We start from the raw sequence: 22,276 nt of genomic DNA on the forward strand, positions 1-22,276 counted from the left end.
CCTGAGATTCCCAAACCCCTTGTGCTGTCAGAGACCCCCAAACAGCTCCCCAACCTGTCAGACTTGCATCTGTTGAAATTACAGTCCAGGTCGGAAGAACAAAAGAAGCCCCCTGAACTAAACGATGGTGATCTGTCCACCACGTCAGAGAGTGTCGTACAATCGGTTTTAAAGATATTAATTGAGATATCTTTGTGTAATCCCTGCACCACTGGTTCAGCATACAGAGCTGAAGAGGTCGCATGTGAAAACAAGCAAAGGGGATCGCATCCGATGCAGCAGTCATAAGACCTAGAATTTCCATGCATAAGGCTACCGAAGGGAATGATTGTGATTGAAGGTTTCGACAAGCTGAGATCAATTTTAGACGTCTCTTGTCTGTCAGAGACAGAGTCATGGACACTGAATCTATCTGGAAACCTAAAAAGGTAACCCTTGTTTGAGGAATCAATGAACTTTTCGGTAAATTGATCCTCCAACCATGATCTTGAAGAAACAACACAAGTCGATTCGTATGAGATTCTGCTAAATGTGAAGACTGAGCAAGTACCAAGATATCGTCCAAATAAGGAAATACCACAATACCCTGTTCTCTGATTACAGACAGAAGTGCACCGAGAACCTTTGTAAAAATCCTTGGAGCTGTTACTAGGCCAAACGGCAGAGCCACAAACTGGTAATGCTTGTCTAGGAAAGAGAATCTCAGAAACTGATAGTGATCTGGATGAATCGGAATATGCAGATATGCATCCTGTAAATCTATTGTGGACATATAATGCCCTTGCTGAACAAAAGGCAGAATAGTCCTTATAGTTACCATCTTGAATGTTGGTATCCTTACATAACGATTCAATATTTTTAGATCCAGAACTGGTCTGAAGGAATTCTCCTTCTTTGGTACAATGAAGAGATTTGAATAAAACCCCAGCCCCTGTTCCAGAACTGGAACTGGCATAATTACTCCAGCCAACTCTAGATCTGAAACACATTTCAGAAATGCTTGAGCCTTTGCTGGATTTACTGGGACACGGGAAAGAAAAAATCTCTTTGCAGGAGGCCTTATCTTGAAGCCAATTCTGTACCCTTCTGAAACAATGTTTTGAATCCAAAGATTGTGAATTGAATTGATCCAAATTTGTTTGAAAAAACGTAATTTGCCCCCTACCAGCTGGGCTGGAATGAGGGCCGCACCTTCATGTGGACTTGGGAGCTGGTTGTGGTTTTCTAAAAGGCTTGGACTTATTCCAGACTGGAGATGGTTTCCAAACTGATACCGCTCCTGAGGGCGAAGGATCAGGCTTTTGTTCCTTATTGTGACGAAAGGAACGAAAACGATTATTAGACCTAAATTTACCTTTAGATTTTTTATCCTGTGGTAAAAAAGTTCCTTTCCCTCCAGTAACAGTTGAGATAATAGAATCCAACTGAGAACCAAATAATTTATTACCCTGGAAAGAAAGGGAAAGCAAAGTTGACTTAGAAGACATATCAGCATTCCAAGTTTTAAGCCATAAAGCTCTTCTAGCTAGAATAGCTAGAGACATATACCTGACATCAACTCTAATGATATCAAAGATGGCATCTTAAATAAAGTTATTAGCATGTTGAAGAAGATTAACAATGCTATGAGAGTTATGATCTGTTACTTGTTGCGCTAAAGCTTCTAACCAAAAAGTTGAAGCTGCAGCCACATCCGCTAAAGATATAGCAGGTCTAAGAAGATTACCTGAACATAAGTAAGCTTTTCTTAGAAAGGATTCAAGCTTCCTATCTAAAGGATCCTTAAAGGAAGTACTATCTGCCGTAGGAATAGTAGTACGTTTAGCAAGAGTAGAGACAGCCCCATCAACCTTAGGGATTTTGTCCCAAAACTCTAATCTGTCAGATGGCACAGGATATAATTGCTTAAAACGTTTAGAAGGAGTAAATGAATTACCCAAATTATTCCATTCCCTGGAGATTACTTCAGAAATAGCATCAGGGACAGGAAAAACTTCTGGAATAACTACAGGAGATTTAAAAACCTTATTTAAACGTTTAGATTTAGTATCAAGAGGACCAGAATCCTCTATTTCTAATGCAATTAAGACCTCTAAGTAAAGAACGAATAAATTCCATTTTGAATAAATATGAAGATTTATCAGCATCAACCTCTGAGACAGAATCCTCTGAACCAGAGGAACCACTATCAAAATCAGAATGATGATGTTCATTTAAAAATTCATCTGAAAAATGAGAAGTTTTAAAAGACCTTTTACGTTTACTAGAAGGGGGAATAACAGACATAGCCTTCTTAATAGATTTAGAAACAAAATCTCTTATGTTAACAGGAACACTCTGAGCATTAGATGTTGATGGAACCACAACAGGTAATGTAACATTACTAAAGGAAATATTATCTGCATTAACAAGTTTGTCATGACATTCATTACAAACAACAGCTGGAGGAACAGATACCACAAGTTTACAACAGATACACTTAAAGGGACACTGTAACCAACATTTTTCTTTCATGATTCAGATTGAGCATGAAATTTTAAGCAACTTTCTAATTTACTCCTATTATCAAATTTTCTTCATTCTCTTGGTATCTTTATTTGAAATGCAAGAATCTAAGTTTAGATGCCGGCCCATTTTTGGTGAACAACCTGGGTTGTCCTTGCTGATTGGTGGATAAATTCATCCACCAATAAAAAAGTGCTGTCCAGAGTACTGAAACCAAAAAAAAGCTTAGATGTCTTCTTTTTCAAATAATGATAGCAAGAGAACGAAGAAAAATTGAAAATAGGAGTAAATTAGAAAGTTGCTAAAATTTGCCTGCTCTTTCTGAATTACAAAAGAAAAAAATTGGGTTCAGTGTCCCTTTAACTTTGGTAGATCCAGGACCAGGCAGCGTTTTTCCAGAAGTATCTTCTGACTCAGTGTCAATCTGGGACATCTTGCAATATGTAATAGAAAAAACAACATATAAAGCAAAATTGATCAAAATCCTTAAACGACAGCTTCAGGAATGGGAAAAAATGCCAGTGAACAAGCTTCTAGCAACCAGAAGCAATAAATTATGAGACTTAAATAATGTGGAGACAAAAATGACGCCCACATTATTTGGCGCCTAAATGCTTTCGGCGCCAAAAATGACACCACATCCGGAACGCCGACACTTTTGGCGCAAAAAAACGTCAAAAATGACGCAACTTCCGGCGTATGACGCCGGAAACAGAAAAAACTTTTTGCGCCAAAAAAGTCTGCGCCAAGAATGACGCAATAAAATGAAGCATTTTCAGCCCCCGCGAGCCTAACAGCCCACAGGAAAAAAAGTCAAATTTTAAGGTAAGAAAAAAATTGATTTATTCAAATGCATTATCCCAAATATGAAACTGACTGTCTGAAATAAGGAACGTTGAACATCCTGAGTCAAGGCAAATAAATGTTTGAATACATATATTTAGAACTTTACACAAAAGTGCCCAACCATAGCTTAGAGTGTCACAGAAAATAAGACTTACTTACCCCAGGACACTCATCTACATGTAGTAGAAAGCCAAACCAGTACTGAAACGAGAATCAGTAGAGGTAATGGTATATATGAGTATATCGTCGATCTGAAAAGGGAGGTAAGAAATGAATCTCTACGACCGATAACAGAGAACCTATGAAATAGACCCCGTAGAAGGAGATCATTGAATTCAAATAGGCAATACTCTCTTCACATCCCTCTGACATTCACTGCACGCTGAGAGGAAAACCGGGCTCCAACCTGCTGCGGAGCGCATATCAACGTAGAATCTAGCACAAACTTACTTCACCACCTCCATAGGAGGCAAAGTTTGTAAAAACTGATTTGTGGGTGTGGTGAGGGGTGTATTTATAGGCATTTTGAGGTTTGGGAAACTTTGCCCCTCCTGGTAGGAATGTATATCCCATACGTCACTAGCTCATGGACTCTTGCTAATTACATGAAAGAAATATATATATATATATATATATATATATATATGTATGTATGTGTATATATATATATATATATATATATATATATGTGTGTGTGTGTATATATATATATATATATATGTGTGTGTGTATGTGTATATATACATACACACACACACACACACACACAGTTGTATGCAAAAGTTTAGGCACCCCTGACCATTTCCATGATTTTCTTTTATAAATAATTGGGTGTTTGGATCAGCAATTTCATTTTGATCTATCAAATAACTGAAGGTCACAGTAATATTTCAGTGGTGAAATGAGGTTTATTGGATTAACAGAACATGTGCAATATGCATCCAAACGAAATTAGACAGGTGTATACATTTGGGTACACCAACAGAAATTTTGCATCAATATTTAGTAGAGCCTCCTTTAGTTCACTTCAGTTAGGTTTTATGGTTTCCGAGCATGGACAGCCCGCTTAAAATCACCCCACAAATTTTCAGTGATATTCAGGTCTTGGGACTGGGATGGCCATTCCAGAACATTGTACTTGTTCATTTGCATAAATGCCAGAGTAGATTTTGAGCAGTGTTTTTGGTTGTTGTCTTATTGAAATATCCAGCCCCGGCGTAACTTCAACATTGTGACTGATTCCTCAACATTATTCTCAAGTATCTGCTGATATTGTGTGGAATCCATGTGACCCTCAACTTTAGCAAGATTCCCAGTACCGGCACTGGCCCCCACAGCATGATGGAACATCCACCAAATTTTACTGTGGGTAGCAAGTGTTTGTCTTGGAATGCTGTATTCTTTGGCTGACATGCATAACGCCCCTTGTTATGACCAAATAACTCAATCTTTGTTTCATCAGTCCACAGCACCTTCTTCCAAGCTGAAGCTGGCTTGTCCAAATGTGCGTTTGCATACCTTAAGCAACTCTGTTTGTGGCATGTGTGCAGAAAAGGCTTCTTCTGCATCACTCTCCCATACAGCTTCTCCTTGTGCAAAGTGTGCTGAATTGTTGAACTATGCACAGTTACACCATCTGCAGCAAGGTGATGTTGTATGTCTTTGGATGTGGTCTGTGGGCTGTTTTTGACTGTTCTCACCATCCTTTCCCTTTGCCTCTCTGATATTTTATTTGGCCTGCCACTTCTGGCCTTAACAAGAACTGTGCCTGTGGGCTTCCATTTCCTCACTGTTCCTCACAGTGGACACTGACAGCTTAAATCTGTGCGATAGCTTTTTGTAGCCTTCCCCTAAACCATAATGTTGAACAATCTTTGTTTCTTTTGCATGATGTACCGAGTCCACGGATTCATCCTAACTTGTGGGATATTGTCCTTCCTGACAGGAAGTAGCAAAGAGAGCACCACAGCAGAGCTGTCTATATAGCTCCCCCCTTAACTCTACCCCCCAGTCATTCTCTTTGCTGTCTCTAAGCAGGAGGAGTAAAGAGAAGAGGTGTTAAACTGTTAGTTTTATTTCTCCTACATTGGTGTGTCCGGTCCACGGCTTCATCCTTACTTGTGGGATATTCTCATTCCCTACAGGAAATGGCAAAGAGAGCACAACAGCAGAGCTGTCCATATAGCTCCCCCTCTAGCTCCGCCCCCCAGTCATTCTCTTTGCCGCTCTGTACAAGTAGCATCTCCACGGGGATGGTAAAGAGTATGTGGTGTTAGTTGTAGTTTTTTATTTCTTCTATCAAGAGTTTGTTATTTTAAAATAGTGCCGGTTTGTACTATTTACTCTGCAACAGAAAATGAAGAAGATTTCTGTTAAAGAGGAGTTTAAAACACTTTTGGGTATGTTATTTGCGCCTGGCAGCCGTTTAGACACCTATTTTGGTCAGAAAGGCCCCTTCACTCTGGAATGTCATCGGCTCCACCATGGAAGCTACCATTGAGACAGGACCTTCTAGTGCAAGGCCCATTCGAAAATCTGAACCTAGTTTCTCTGCAGCTGACTGCTTGGAGATTGAACGCTTGATTCTATCTAAGCGTGGGTTTTCGGAATCAGTTATAGATACTCTGGTTCAGGCTAGAAAGCCTGTAACCAGGAGAATTTACCATAAGATATAGCAGAAATATCTCTATTGGTGCGAATCCAAGGGTTACTCATGGAGTAAAATTAGAATTCCAAGGATTCTTTCCTTTCTCCAAGAAGGTTTGGAGAAAGGTCTGTCAGCTAGTTCTTTAAAGGGGCAGATATCTGCTCTGTCTGTCTTGTTACACAAACGTCTGGCAGCCGTGCCAGATGTTCAGGCATTCGTACAGGCGTTGGTCAGAATCAAGCCTGTCTACAGACCTGTGACTCCTCCATGGAGTCTAAATCTAGTTCTTTCAGTTCTTCAAGGGGTTCCGTTTGAACCTTTACATTCCATAGATATTAAGTTACTATCTTGGAAAGTTTTGTTTTTGTTTGCTATTTCTTCTGCTAGAAGAGTTTCTGAATTGTCTGCTTTGCAGTGTAATTCACCCTATCTGGTGTTCCATACAGATAAGGTCGTTTTACGTACCAAACCTGGTTTTCTTCCAAAGGTGGTTTCCAATAGGAATATTAACCAGGAAATAGTTGTTCCTTCTCTGTGTCCTAACCCAGTTTCTAAAAAGGAACGTTTGTTACACAATCTAGATGTGGTTCGTGCTTTAAAATTCTATCTAGAAGCAACAAAGGATTTCAGACAGACATCTTCATTGTTTATTGTCTATTCTGGTAAGAGGAGAGGTCAGAAAGCTACTGCTACCTCTCTTCCTTCTGGTTAAAAAGCATCATCCGATTGGCTTATGAGACTGCCGGACGGCAGCCTCCTGAACGAATTACTGCTCATTCTACTAGAGCTGTGGCTTCCACATGGGCCTTCAAGAATGAGGCTTCTGTTGAACAGATCTGTAAGGCAGCGACGTTGTCTTCTCTGCATACTTTTGCCAAATTTTACAAATTCGATACTTATGCTTCTTCGGAGGCTATTTTTGGGAGAAAGGTTTTACAAGCAGTGGTGCCTTCCGTTTAGGTTACCTGACTTGCTCCCTCCCTTCATCCGTGTCCTAAAGCTTTGGTATTGGTTCCCACAAGTAAGGATGAAGCCGTGGACCGGACACACCAATGTAGGAGAAAACAGAAATTATGTTTACCTGATAAATTTCTTTCTCCTACGGTGTGTCCGGTCCACAGCCCGCCCTGGCTTTTAGTCGGGTTTAAAAATTTTTTGTTTTTGTACACTACAGTCACCACTGCACCCTATGGTTCTCCTTTTTCTCCTGACCGTCGGTTGAATGACTGGGGGGCGGAGCTAGAGGGGGAGCTATATGGACAGCTCTGCTGTTGTGCTCTCTTTGCCATTTCCTGTAGGGAATGAGAATATCCCACAAGTAAGGATGAAGCCGTGGACCGGACACACCGTAGGAGAAAGAAATTTATCAGGTAAACATAAATTCTGTTTTTATCTTCAATCAAGTGTTTGTTATTTTTAAATGGTACCGGTGGTGTACTATTTACTCTTAGGCAGGACATAGATGAAGATTTCTGCCTGGAGGATGATGATCTTAGCATTCGTAACTAAGGTCCACTGCTGTTCCCACAGAAGCTGAGGAGTACAGGAAAATTTCAGTGTGAGGAACGGTTTCTTGCTATACAGCAATGAGGCATGTTCAGTGAAATTTTTTTGCAGAGACTGTGTTAACTCAGAAAGGCTGACAGTGTCCCCATTAGGGGAAGGGTAAGCAGTAATCCTAGTGTTATCAGAGGTTTTTACTAGCTTGCATAAAGGGTTAATTTTTTGTGGGCACTCACTTTGTTATGTGAATTTGGGACAAACGTTTTTGTGTCTGGGAGTAACGTTTTCTGTTTTATGCGACATTTGCTTGAGGGTTCTTTGGGGTTGTTTATAACCCACATGGCTTTCAGGCAGGGTTTGTTAGTTTTGTGTAGGCCCCAGCAACATCGAGTGAGGTGGGCGGGGCCTCCATTTACAAGCAGCAAGCAACTTCTCCTGAGGTCCTGATAGTCTTCTGAGGGACTAATTGAAGCATTAAACACCATATTATCGCTTCCTAAGGGCAGGTAGGGCCACAGCAGAGCTGTGGCAATGTGCTTTAGGGTTTTTTAACCGGTTTTAGACATATTTCAATCCGTTTTTTTCATTTGGGGGTTTATTGCTTTTTCTCTTGTAAGGTGTATCCAGTCCACGGATCATCCATTACTTGTGGGATATTCTCCTTCCCAACAGGAAGTTGCAAGAGGATACCCACAGCAGAGCTGTTATATAGCTCCTCCCCTAACTGCCATATCCAGTCATTCTCTTGCAACTCTCAACAAAGATGGAGGTAGTAAGAGGAAAGTGGTGAAATATAGTTAGTTTTTATCTTCAATCAAAAGTTTATTATTTTTAAATGGTACCGGAGTTGTACTGTTTTATCTCAGGCAGCATTTAGAAGAAGAATCTGCCTGCGTTTTCTATGATCTTAGCAGAAGTAACTAAGATCCACTGCTGTTCTCACATATGTCTGAGGAGTGAGGTAACTTCAGAGGGAGAATGGCGTGCAGGTTATCCTGCAATGAGGTATGTGCAGTTTTCAGTTTTTCTAGGGATGGAATTGCTAGAAAATGCTGCTGATACCGGATTAATGTAAGTTAAGCCTAAATACAGTGATTTAATAGCGACTAGTATCAGGCTTACTATTAGAGATATATACTCTTATAAATGGGCAATATAAAACGTTTGCTGGCATGTTTAATCGTTTTTATATATGCTTTGGTGATAAAACTTATTGGGGCCTAGTTTTTTCCACATGGCTGGCTTGATTTTTGCCTACAAACAGTTTCCTGAGGCTTTCCACTGTTGTAATATGAGTGGGAGGGGCCTATTTTAGCGCTTTTTTGCGCAGTTAAAATTACAGACAGAGACATTCAGCTTCCCTCAGCAGTCCCCTGCATGCTATAGGACATCTCTTAAGGGCTCTAAAGGCTTCAAAAGTTGTTTATTGAGGAAGATAGGGCCACAGTTGAGCTGTGGCAGTTGTTGTGACTGTTTAAAAAACGTTTAAATTTGTTTTTTTTATCTGTTTTTTTGCATTAAGGGGTTAATCATCCATTTTCAAGTGGGTGCAATGCTCTGCTAACCTATTACATACACTGTAAAATTTTCATTTGATTTACTGCCTTTTTTCACTGTTTTTCAAATTTTGCCAAAATTTGTTTCTCTTAAAGGCACAGTACCGTTTTTTATATTTGCTTGTAAACTTGATTCAAAGTGTTTTCCAAGCTTGCTAGTCTCATTGCTAGTCTGTACAAACATGTCTGACATAGAGGAAACTCCTTGTTCATTATGTTTAGAAGCCATGGTGGAACCCCATATGAGAATGTGTACTAAATGTATTGATTTCACTTTAAGCAATAAAGATCAGCTTTTGTCTTTAAAAAATTTATCACCAGAGGATTCTGGCGAGGGGGAAGTTATGCCGACTAACTCTCCCCACGTGTCAGACCCTTTGACTCCCGCTCAAGGGACTCACGCTCAAATTGCACCAAGTACATCTAGGACGCCCATAGCGATTACTTTACAAGATATGGCGGCAGTCATGGATAATACACTGTCAGCGGTATTAGCCAGAGTACCTGAATTTAGAGGAAAGCGTGATAGCTCTGGTGTTAGGTGTAATACAGAGCATACAGACGTTTTAAGAGCCATGTCTGATACTGCCTCACAATATGCAGAAGCTGAAGAAGGAGAGCTTCGGTCTGTGGGGGATATCTCTGACTCAGGGAAACCTGATTCTGATATTTCTACTTTTAAATTTAAGCTTGAGAACCTCCGTGTGTTGCTTAGGGCGGTTTTAGCTGCTCTGAATGACTGTGACACAATTGCAGTGCCAGAGAAATTGTGTAGACTGGATAAATACTTTACAGTGCCGGTGTGTACTGAGGTTTTTCCAATACCTAAAAGGTTTACAGAAATTATTAATAAAGATTGGGATAGACCCGGTGTGCCGTTTTCCCCCCTCCTATTTTTAGAAAAATGTTTCCCATAGACGCCACCACACGGGACTTATGGCAGACGGTCCCTAAGGTGGAGGGAGCAGTTTCTACTTTAGCAAAGCGTACTACTATCCCTGTCGAGGACAGTTGTGCTTTTTCAGATCCTAGGGATAAAAAATTAGAGGGTTACCTTAAGAAAATGTTTATTCAACAAGGTTTTATCCTGCAGCCCCTTGCATGCATTGCTCCTGTCACTGCTGCTGCGGCATTCTGGTTTGAGTCTCTGGAAGAGGCTTTACAGACAACGACTCCATTGGAGGACGTACTTAACAAGCTTAGAGCACTTAAGCTAGCTAATTCTTTTGTTTCTGATGCCATTGTTCATTTGACTAAACTAACGGCTAAGAATTCTGGATTTGCCATCCAGGCGCGTAGGGCGCTTTGGCTTAAATCTTGGTCAGCTGACGTGACTTCAAAGTCTAAACTACTTAACATTCCCTTCAAGGGGCAGACCCTATTCGGGCCTGGGTTGAAGGAAATTATTGCTGACATTACTGGAGGTAAGGGTCATGCCCTTCTTCAGGACAGGTCCAAATCAAGGGCCAAACAGTCTAATTTTCGTGCCTTTCGAAACTTCAAGGCAAGTGCAGCATCAATTTCCTCTGCTACAAAACAAGAGGGAACTTTTGCTCAGTCCAAGACGGCCTGGAAACCTAACCAGTCCTGGAACAAAGGCAAGCAGGCCAAAAAGCCTGCTGCTGCCTCAAAGACAGCATGAAGGAACGGCCCCCTATCCGGTAACGGATCTAGTAGGGGGCAGACTTTCTCTCTTTGCTCAGGCGTGGGCAAGAGATGTTCAGGATCCCTGGGCGTTGGGGATTATATCTCAGGGGTATCTTCTGGACTTCAAGGCTTCTCCTCCACAAGGGAGATTTCACCTTTCACGATTATCTGTCAACCAGATAAAGAAAGAGGCATTCTTACACTGTGTGCAAGACCTCCTAGTTATGGGAGTGATATATCCAGTTCCAAAGGAGGAACAGGGACAGGGATTTTACTCAAATCTGTTTGTGGTTCCCAAAAAAGAGGGAACCTTCAGACCAATCTTAGATCTAAAGATCTTAAACAAATTCCTCAGAGTTCCATCATTCAAAATGGAAACTATTCGGACCATCCTACCTATGATCCAGGAGGGTCAATATATGACTACGGTGGATCTAAAGGATGCTTACCTTCACATTCCGATACACAAAGATCATCATCGGTTCCTAAGGTTTGCCTTTCTGGACAGGCATTACCAGTTTGTGGCTCTTCCCTTCGGGTTAGCTACAGCCCAAAGAATTTTTACAAAGGTTCTGGGGTCGCTTCTGGCGGTTCTAAGGCCGCGGGGCATATCAGTGGCCCGTTATCTAGACGACATCCTGATACAGGCGTCAAATTTCCAAATTGCCAAGTCCCATACGGACATAGTTCTGGCATTTCTGAGGTCGCACGGGTGGAAATTGAACGAGGAGAAGAGTTCTCTGTCCCCACTCACAAGAGTCTCCTTCCTAGGGACTCTGATAGATTCTGTAGAGATGAAAATTTACCTGACGGTAATTTACTATTCCGCGCCCTTCGATGGCTCAGTGCATGGAGGTAATCGGCTTAATGGTAGCGGCAATGGACATAGTTCCGTTTGCGCGCCTACATCTCAGACCGCTGCAACTATGCATGCTCAGTCAGTGGAATGGGGATTACACAGATTTGTCTCCTTTAATAAATCTGGATCAAGAGACCAGAGATTCTCTTCTCTGGTGACTATCTCGGGTCCATCTGTCCAAAGGTATGACCTTTCGCAGGCCAGATTGGACAATTGTAACGACAGATGCCAGCCTTCTAGGTTGGGGTGCAGTCTGGAACTCCCTGAAGGCTTAGGGATTGTGGACTCAGGAGGAGAAACTCCTCCCAAAAAATATTCTGGAATTGAGGGCAAAATTCAATGCTCTTCAGGCTTGGCCTCAGTTAACAACCCTGAGGTTCATCAGATTTCAGTCGGACAACATCACGACTGTGGCTTACATCAACCATCAAGGGGGAACAAGGAGTTCCTTAGCGATGTTAGAAGTCTCCAAAATAATTCGCTGGGCAGAGAAACACTCTTGCCACCTATCAGCGATCCATATCCCAGGTGTAGAGAACTGGGAGGCGGATTTTCTAAGTCGTCAGACTTTTCATACGGGGGAGTGGGAACTCCATCCGGAGGTGTTTGCTCAATTGATTCATCGTTGGGGCAAACCAGAACTGGATCTCATGGCGTCTCGCCAGAACGCCAAGCTTCCCTTTTACGGATCCAGGTCCAGGGACCCGGAAGCGACGGTGATAGATTCTCTAGCAGCGCCTTGGTCTTTCAACCTGGCTTACGTGTTTCCACCGTTTCCTCTGCTCCCTCGACTGATTGCCAAAATCAAGCAGGAGAGAGCATCGGTGATTTTGATAGCGCCTGCGTGGCCACGCAGGACCTGGTATGCAGACCTAGTGGACATGTCATCCTTTCCACCTTGGACTCTGCCTTTGAGACGAGACCTTCTACTTCAAGGTCCTTTCAATCATCCAAATCTAATTTCTCTGAGACTGACTGCATGGAGTTTGAACGCTTGATTTTATCAAAGCGTGGCTTCTCCGAGTCTGTCATTGATACCTTAATACAGGCACGAAAGCCTGTTACCAGGAAAATCTACCATAAGATGTGGCGTAAATATCTTTATTGGTGTGAATCCAAGAATTACTCATGGAGTAAGGTTAGGATTCCCAGGATATTATCTTTTCTACAAGAGGGTTTGGAGAAAGGATTATCAGCTAGTTCTTTGAAGGGACAGATCTCTGCACTGTCTATTCTTTTGCACAAGCGTCTGGCGGATGTTCCAGACGTTCAGGCGTTTTGTCAGGCGTTGGTTAGAATCAAGCCTGTGTTTAAACCTGTTGCTCCTCCATGGAGCTTAAATTTGGTTCTTAAAGTTCTTCAAGGGGTTCCGTTTGAACCTCTTCATTCCATAGATATCAAGCTTTTATCTTGGAAAGTTCTTTTTTTGATGGATATTTCCTCGGCTCGTAGAGTCTCCGAGTTAACTGCCTTACAATGTGATTCTCCTTATCTGATCTTCCATGCAGATAAGGTAGTTCTGCGTACAAAACCTGGGTTTTTGCCTAAGGTGGTATCTAATGAGAATATCAATCAAGAGATTGTTGTTCCATCTTTGTGCCCTAATCCTTCTTCAAAGAAGGAACGTCTTTTACACAATCTGGACGTGGTTCGTGCTTTAAAGTTTTACTTGATAGCACAGGAGTTATCAGCGCTTAAAATCTAAAAAGGATACCTAAGCCACTCTCCACTATCTCCTCAAGATAGAAGTGAACAAACAATATGGCGATTGAGAGGGCGCTGAAAAGCTGGGTATACTTAACACACCTAATTGATTAAGATTATATCAAAGCAAAGAATAAATCAAATACGGTAAATTTTTTTATCAATCTTTTACTAGTGGAAATAATCCCTATTTCGTGCAATACATAAATTTATAAAACAATATATGAAAACATTTGCAGACACCTAAAATAAGATATTGGATACGATATCTTTAACTAGTACTATTGGAATACCACCCTGATATAAAAAATATATATTTATAATAAGCGCTTTTAAAATAGAATTGATCAATGTTTAAATCTTTAAAATCAATTTATTTATTCCTGGATATAATGGACAGTCTCTGTGGTCCTTATATATTTTCAACAGATGAAATCCCTTTGGTTGTATGGTATATTGCATACAAGATTTATCTCTGTGATTAAAATTAATATACTGAATAAAAACGATAAAATGTTCCTTATTTAGGATACTTTGTATCTTTGCTTGGTTATATATGTAACTTTAACTCACAGAAAGTTGCAGCGACTGTATCCAAATGTCGCTGTGATGTATCTCAGAAACTGTGGTCTTTAGTCATAACACGCTCCTTGCGTGTGAGCCGCTTTGTGTGCTGCAGCTCCTATCCTCTGACACAGGATTCACCACTCCCTCCGTGGGGAGGTGACCGGCAAAGGTACGCTGCTCCTTGCGTGTGAGTACCTGACGAGATGTTATCTTTTGCTTCCAATGTTCACAGCTCCCTGCTTGTGACAAACAGTCTGGGTTTTCGTAAGTGCGATCCTTGAGGTTAGAATGGGCACCCGCTCTTAGCGTTAATACGCGCGGGTTAATACTAGGTACCTAGTGGGTTTGGTTCTGGTAACAGGCAACTTCAACTTCTACGCGTTTCACCCGTGTATGTGGGCTTTATCAAGATATCAGTTGCTGCCAGAACTTAGATTTAAAAAGCCGTTACTTCCTTCTCATTGGTTAATGTGTTTCCAGGTGATTGTTTCTTAAGGTGGATTTCTCAGGTGAATGATTCTTAAGGTGGAATCACAGTAGTTATTATTTTGTTCCTTTGGGAATCTTAATTTCCCATGTTTTCTTGTTATGTTTCTTTGATACTATTATTTTTTATATATAACGCAATAGTAATGTGAATATAATTGGGATTATTAATGCCTCAGGGTGGTAATTCCAAAGGGTGGTATTCCATTGATAAAAACGAGAACAAAAACAAAATGAAAATAAAATAAAATGAAAATATCAATAAAAAATAAACAAAATATAAAAATGAAAATAAAAGTTAAATAAATAAAAGAAAAACTGCATGTAAAAAATAATATATATATATTATCACTATGATCTAGGGAAATATTGCTAATTTTATATTTAGTTATATTATTGATACAACTATGATTGTATATAATTTTCCTGATAAAATGGGCTTCTTCTTAGTCCTTACTTCTTATTGTGTATTCTCTTTAAAAATGAATCTGTTAATTATTACGGGGTGGTTCTGTTACACATAAATAGTGAAGTAATTATTCTAACGGATTATACTACTAAAAAGGGGGATATATCTAACTCTGAATTTAACCCTCTAGGATAGAGGGTATCTAATTTATATATTAATTCTGATTCTTTTTTAAGGAGTTTGGCCTCAAAATCCCCTCCCCTCCAATTTCCTCTGACTATACAGATCCCCCAAAACTTGAAATGTTGTAGGTTATTGTTATGGGTTTCCCTAAAATGCTTGTATAAATGGGTGTCGAGATTGCCTTTATCAATATTACATAAATGTTCTCGGATCCTGTCACGCAACATTCGGGTGGTCTCTCCGATATAAACTAAATTACAAGAACATTTAATGAGGTATATAACCCCCTTATTTGAACATCTAATTATGTCTTTTATGGCAAAATCTTCTCCTATTCCATCTATATATACAGAGCTATTTTTATTACTATATCTGCACGCTCTACATGAATTGCAGGGAAAAAAACCTTTGGGGGAATGGCCTTTAAGATCTTTATCTACCAAATTTTTGCTCTCCCTCTTTAGTTCACTTGGTGCTAGAATTTGTTTAAGATTTCTCGCTTTTTTGAATATGATTTTAGGTTTATGAGCTAATAGATCTCCTATTATGGGGTCCTTTTTAATTATATGCCAATGTTTATTGACTATTTTCCTTATTAATTGGTGGTTTTCACTATAGTCTGTGATGAGAGCTATATCATATTCATTCTTTTCCACAGTGGTAGTCATAGTGTCTTTATTCCTATATTGTAAGAGTGAACTTCTTTCTGTTGTACTTGCTCTATTTAAGGCCCCTTCGATCTCTTGTTCTGAATAGCCTCTATCATAAAATCTTTGTTGTAGAACTTTAACTTGAGTTTCGAAGTCGGTATATTTGGAACAGTTTTTTCTAATTCTAAGGAACTGTCCAGTCGGTACGTTCCCTTTCCATTTTTCATAGTGACAACTTTTCTTATGTATGTAGTTATTGAAATCTACTTTTTTGAAGAATGTTCTTGTTTCTATATTACCTTCTTCTACATATATTTCTAGGTCTAGAAAAGAAATAGATGTTCTACTATACTCATAAGTGAAGTGTAGGCCTCTATCATTAATGTTCATTGTTTCAAAAAATTGCTTCAGTCTCTCTTCAGAGCCTCTCCACACAATAAGAATGTCATCTATATATCGTTTGAAGAGCACGAGGTCCGCTCCAAATTCTTGTGTCCTGAGGAAATTATCTTCCCAGTTGCCCATAAATATATTGGCGTAACTTGGCGCGAACCTCGTGCCCATCGCGGTACCTTCTAGCTGTAGGTAGTACTTTCCATTGAATTCAAAATAATTATTTTCTAGAATGAATTTGATGCCCTTCAGAATAAAATTATTTAGTTGTGTACTGATATTACTATTTTGATTCAGGATTGTTTCTACTGCCTGTAGACCCTTGGTGTGATCTATAACTGTATAAAGTGATGTGACATCACTAGTTGCGAGAATTAGATTTTCTTCCCACTCTATGTTTTCTATCAGTTGCAATACTTGAGTTGAATCTCTAAGATAGGTGTTTAAGTTTTTGACGTACTTTTGTAGAAAAATATCTACGTATCTAGATAAATTACATGTGACGGATCCAATCCCTGAAATGATTGGTCTCCCGGGGGGGTTTACTAAGCTTTTATGTACCTTTGGTAGGAAGTAAAAGATGGGGGTTCGAGGAAATTTTGGATATAGATATTGGAATTCATTCTCATTTAAAACCCCAACATCTTTTCCTTCTTCCAAAATTGACAACAAGTTTTTCATAATTCTCTTTGTGGGGTTAAGGTCCAGAGTTTTATACGTCCTGGGATCATTAAGGATTCTGTTTGCTTCATTCACATAGTTGATTCTACTCATAACGACTACCCCCCCACCCTTATCGGCCGGTTTTATAACTACCTGTTTGTTGTTTTGTAGCTTTTCTATAATTTCTCTATCTTTCTTTGTTAGATTGAAATTTGGTTTAAATTTTTTTGGGTTGCTTTCTTTTAAATCTTTAAGGACTATTTTTTCAAACGTCTCTAAGTTTGAGCCTTTCGCAAATGTGGGATAAAATTTTGATACTGTCCATTATATCCATTATATCCAGGAATAAATAAATTGATTTTAAAGATTTAAACATTGATCAATTCTATTTTAAAAGCGCTTATTATAAATATATATTTTTTATATCAGGGTGGTATTCCAATAGTACTAGTTAAAGATATCGTATCCAATATCTTATTTTATGTGTCTGCAAATGTTTTCATATATTGTTTTATAAATTTATGTATTGCACGAAATAGGGATTATTTCCACTAGTAAAAGATTGATAAATTTTTTTACCGTATTTGATTTATTCTTTGCTTTGATATAATCTTAATCAATTAGGTGTGTTAAGTATACCCAGCTTTTCAGCGCCCTCTCAATCGCCATATTGTTTGTTCACTTCTATCTTGAGGAGATAGTGGAGAGTGGCTTAGGTATCCTTTTTAGATTTTAAGCGCTGATAACTCCTGTGCTATCTTGTATATATTCCTCGTATAACATTCAGCAGCTTGATCACGCATTTATAATTCACTTAAAGTAATCACTTTATATTTAAGAGATAGTTTTATTATCACATCACGCACCAAAATGGATTCAGAATTATTCTCATTTAGAGAAAATCTTCTATTAGAACTTAGTAACACTAAAATCACAGAAGAACGACCACAAAGTAATTTTTTAGACTTTAATCAACTTGTAAATGAACTGGATAAATTAATGGTTAGAGAAATAAAGCAAAAAATGGAATTAGTTTTTTTAGATAAATATACAGATTTAGATTTGATTCCAAGGGGGCTCAAATTTAAAAAAGCATGCACTTTTTCACTTAATCAGACACATCAACAAGAATGGGATTTAGTTTTAAAAGAAGCATCACAGAACCTAATAGGTATTTTAAAGAAATCACGAAAGGAGACTTTAGATGAAATAAATACACAAATTATCGAATTTAAAAGCAAACTTGAAACAAAAAGGGAACATCCTAATTTTAAGGAGAGGCAAAACAACTTAGTAAATAAATTAACAGAACTTAAACAAGACCTCTTAGATACAAAATGGAGGAAACTAGAAAGGGACAGAAATGATAAGTTAGAACAAAACAAAGAGAAAAATCAAACAGATAATGATAATTTGGAATCAACCAATAGAACGAATTGGGATCAATCAAACCCTAAACAACAATTTGGAGAATATAAAACGCAAGGCAGATTTAGAGAAAGAAACAACTACGAGACACAAAGGGAAAGAAACTATACAAATGATAAACATGGGAGAGAACCACATAACAGAAGACATTTTGAACATCACGATAATCACATAAATTGGAGATATCAATCCAATTATAAACCAAAACAACCATTCTTTCATCAAGAACATCATAATTATAATTACAATTATAGAGCCTATCCACAAAATACAAACTCTAATCAAACAAGACATTATACAAACACTGATTCAAATTTTCATACCAATAGACCACACTATTATGGTAATAGACATTTCAATAGCCATTATGACCCACAGAGAGAACAGAGACCCTTTAGAAACTACTACCACTGCCAGAATTCAAAAGATAACTATTTTGAAGAAAGACCACAGAGAGTAAGAAATGACAGTTGGCATATTGAAACAAAAAATAGATTCTCCCCCCTGAAAGATGAAAGGGTTTTTTTTAGAGAAAAGCCCTCTGAGGGAGGGCACAACAAAGGATCTCTTAGCCCTAGAGAAGAGGGAAAAATTCTACACCCCGTTAAATCAAAAGAAAAGACAGTTAGAGGACAAAGAGGAGGAAAGAATAGAAGGAGAGGCAAAAAGAGTCAGATAGTTTCAGAAAACACAGGGATTTTTAATCTGAGCAATGAAAATCTAAATGAGGATGAAAAAAGAATACTATCGTTAGGAATGTCTTTTGCCCCATCAACTACTCTTAACAAATTCAACACTCACATACATGTGAAACAATTTGTTAGGAAACTAACACTAAAACGTTTTTTCCTAAAAAAACCCTTGGAAAAACAGGTAAACCCCTCTAGATTTCCTCAGATTTCAACTGATATAAAGAATGATACCAAACATACCAACTTAAAACCAGTATCAAAATTTTATCCCACATTTGCGAAAGGCTCAAACTTAGAGACGTTTGAAAAAATAGTCCTTAAAGATTTAAAAGAAAGCAACCCAAAAAAATTTAAACCAAATTTCAATCTAACAAAGAAAGATAGAGAAATTATAGAAAAGCTACAAAACAACAAACAGGTAGTTATAAAACCGGCCGATAAGGGTGGGGGGGGGTAGTCGTTATGAGTAGAATCAACTATGTGAATGAAGCAAACAGAATCCTTAATGATCCCAGGACGTATAAAACTCTGGACCTTAACCCCACAAAGAGAATTATGAAAAACTTGTTGTCAATTTTGGAAGAAGGAAAAGATGTTGGGGTTTTAAATGAGAATGAATTCCAATATCTATATCCAAAATTTCCTCGAACCCCCATCTTTTACTTCCTACCAAAGGTACATAAAAGCTTAGTAAACCCCCCCGGGAGACCAATCATTTCAGGGATTGGATCCGTCACATGTAATTTATCTAGATACGTAGATATTTTTCTACAAAAGTACGTCAAAAACTTAAACACCTATCTTAGAGATTCAACTCAAGTATTGCAACTGATAGAAAACATAGAGTGGGAAGAAAATCTAATTCTCGCAACTAGTGATGTCACATCACTTTATACAGTTATAGATCACACCAAGGGTCTACAGGCAGTAGAAACAATCCTGAATCAAGATAGTAATATCAGTACACAACTAAATAATTTTATTCTGAAGGGCATCAAATTCATTCTAGAAAATAATTATTTTGAATTCAATGGAAAGTACTACCTACAGCTAGAAGGTACCGCGATGGGCACGAGGTTCGCGCCAAGTTACGCCAATATATTTATGGGCAACTGGGAAGATAATTTCCTCAGGACACAAGAATTTGGAGCGGACCTCGTGCTCTTCAAACGATATATAGATGACATTCTTATTGTGTGGAGAGGCTCTGAAGAGAGACTGAAGCAATTTTTTGAAACAATGAACATTAATGATAGAGGCCTACACTTCACTTATGAGTATAGTAGAACATCTATTTCTTTTCTAGACCTAGAAATATATGTAGAAGAAGGTAATATAGAAACAAGAACATTCTTCAAAAAAGTAGATTGCAATAACTACATACATAAGAAAAGTTGTCACTATGAAAAATGGAAAGGGAACGTACCGACTGGACAGTTCCTTAGAATTAGAAAAAACTGTTCCAAATATACCGACTTCGAAACTCAAGTTAAAGTTCTACAACAAAGATTTTATGATAGAGGCTATTCAGAACAAGAGATCGAAGGGGCCTTAAATAGAGCAAGTACAACAGAAAGAAGTTCACTCTTACAATATAGGAATAAAGACACTATGACTACCACTGTGGAAAAGAATGAATATGATATAGCTCTCATCACAGACTATAGTGAAAACCACCAATTAATAAGGAAAATAGTCAATAAACATTGGCATATAATTAAAAAGGACCCCATAATAGGAGATCTATTAGCTCATAAACCTAAAATCATATTCAAAAAAGCGAGAAATCTTAAACAAATTCTAGCACCAAGTGAACTAAAGAGGGAGAGCAAAAATTTGGTAGATAAAGATCTTAAAGGCCATTCCCCCAAAGGTTTTTTTCCCTGCAATTCATGTAGAGCGTGCAGATATAGTAATAAAAATAGCTCTGTATATATAGATGGAATAGGAGAAGATTTTGCCATAAAAGACATAATTAGATGTTCAAATAAGGGGGTTATATACCTCATTAAATGTTCTTGTAATTTAGTTTATATCGGAGAGACCACCCGAATGTTGCGTGACAGGATCCGAGAACATTTATGTAATATTGATAAAGGCAATCTCGACACCCATTTATACAAGCATTTTAGGGAAACCCATAACAATAACCTACAACATTTCAAGTTTTGGGGGATCTGTATAGTCAGAGGAAATTGGAGGGGAGGGGATTTTGAGGCCAAACTCCTTAAAAAAGAATCAGAATTAATATATAAATTAGATACCCTCTATCCTAGAGGGTTAAATTCAGAGTTAGATATATCCCCCTTTTTAGTAGTATAATCCGTTAGAATAATTACTTCACTATTTATGTGTAACAGAACCACCCCGTAATAATTAACAGATTCATTTTTAAAGAGAATACACAATAAGAAGTAAGGACTAAGAAGAAGCCCATTTTATCAGGAAAATTATATACAATCATAGTTGTATCAATAATATAACTAAATATAAAATTAGCAATATTTCCCTAGATCATAGTGATAATATATATATATTATTTTTTACATGCAGTTTTTCTTTTATTTATTTAACTTTTATTTTCATTTTTATATTTTGTTTATTTTTTATTGATATTTTCATTTTATTTTATTTTCATATTGTTTTTGTTCTCGTTTTTATCAATGGAATACCACCCTTTGGAATTACCACCCTGAGGCATTAATAATCCCAATTATATTCACATTACTATTGCGTTATATATAAAAAATAATAGTATCAAAGAAACATAACAAGAAAACATGGGAAATTAAGATTCCCAAAGGAACAAAATAATAACTACTGTGATTCCACCTTAAGAATCATTCACCTGAGAAATCCACCTTAAGAAACAATCACCTGGAAACACATTAACCAATGAGAAGGAAGTAACGGCTTTTTAAATCTAAGTTCTGGCAGCAACTGATATCTTGATAAAGCCCACATACACGGGTGAAACGCGTAGAAGTTGAAGTTGCCTGTTACCAGAACCAAACCCACTAGGTACCTAGTATTAACCCGTGCGTATTAACGCTAAGAGCGGGTGCCCATTCTAACCTCAAGGATCGCACTTACGAAAACCCAGACTGTTTGTCACAAGCAGGGAGCTGTGAACATTGGAAGCAAAAGATAACATCTCGTCAGGTACTCACACGCAAGGAGCAGCGTACCTTTGCCGGTCACCTCCCCACGGAGGGAGTGGTGAATCCTGTGTCAGAGGATAGGAGCTGCAGCACACAAAGCGGCTCACACGCAAGGAGCGTGTTATGACTAAAGACCACAGTTTCTGAGATACATCACAGCGACATTTGGATACAGTCGCTGCAACTTTCTGTGAGTTAAAGTTACATATATAACCAAGCAAAGATACAAAGTATCCTAAATAAGGAACATTTTATCGTTTTTATTCAGTATATTAATTTTAATCACAGAGATAAATCTTGTATGCAATATACCATACAACCAAAGGGATTTCATCTGTTGAAAATATATAAGGACCACAGAGACTGTCCATTATATC

General features: G+C 38.3%; 1 protein-coding gene across 1 annotated transcript in view; it reads left to right on the forward strand.

The window, feature by feature from the left end:
* Nucleotides 1-22,276, forward strand: part of KNTC1 (kinetochore associated 1) — a 1,377,837-nt gene that overhangs the window by 264,636 nt on the left and 1,090,925 nt on the right. The gene's annotated exons all lie outside the window — the stretch shown is intronic.

This window comes from Bombina bombina, chromosome 2 (assembly GCF_027579735.1).
Source record: "Bombina bombina isolate aBomBom1 chromosome 2, aBomBom1.pri, whole genome shotgun sequence".
Lineage (NCBI taxonomy): Eukaryota > Metazoa > Chordata > Amphibia > Anura > Bombinatoridae > Bombina > Bombina bombina.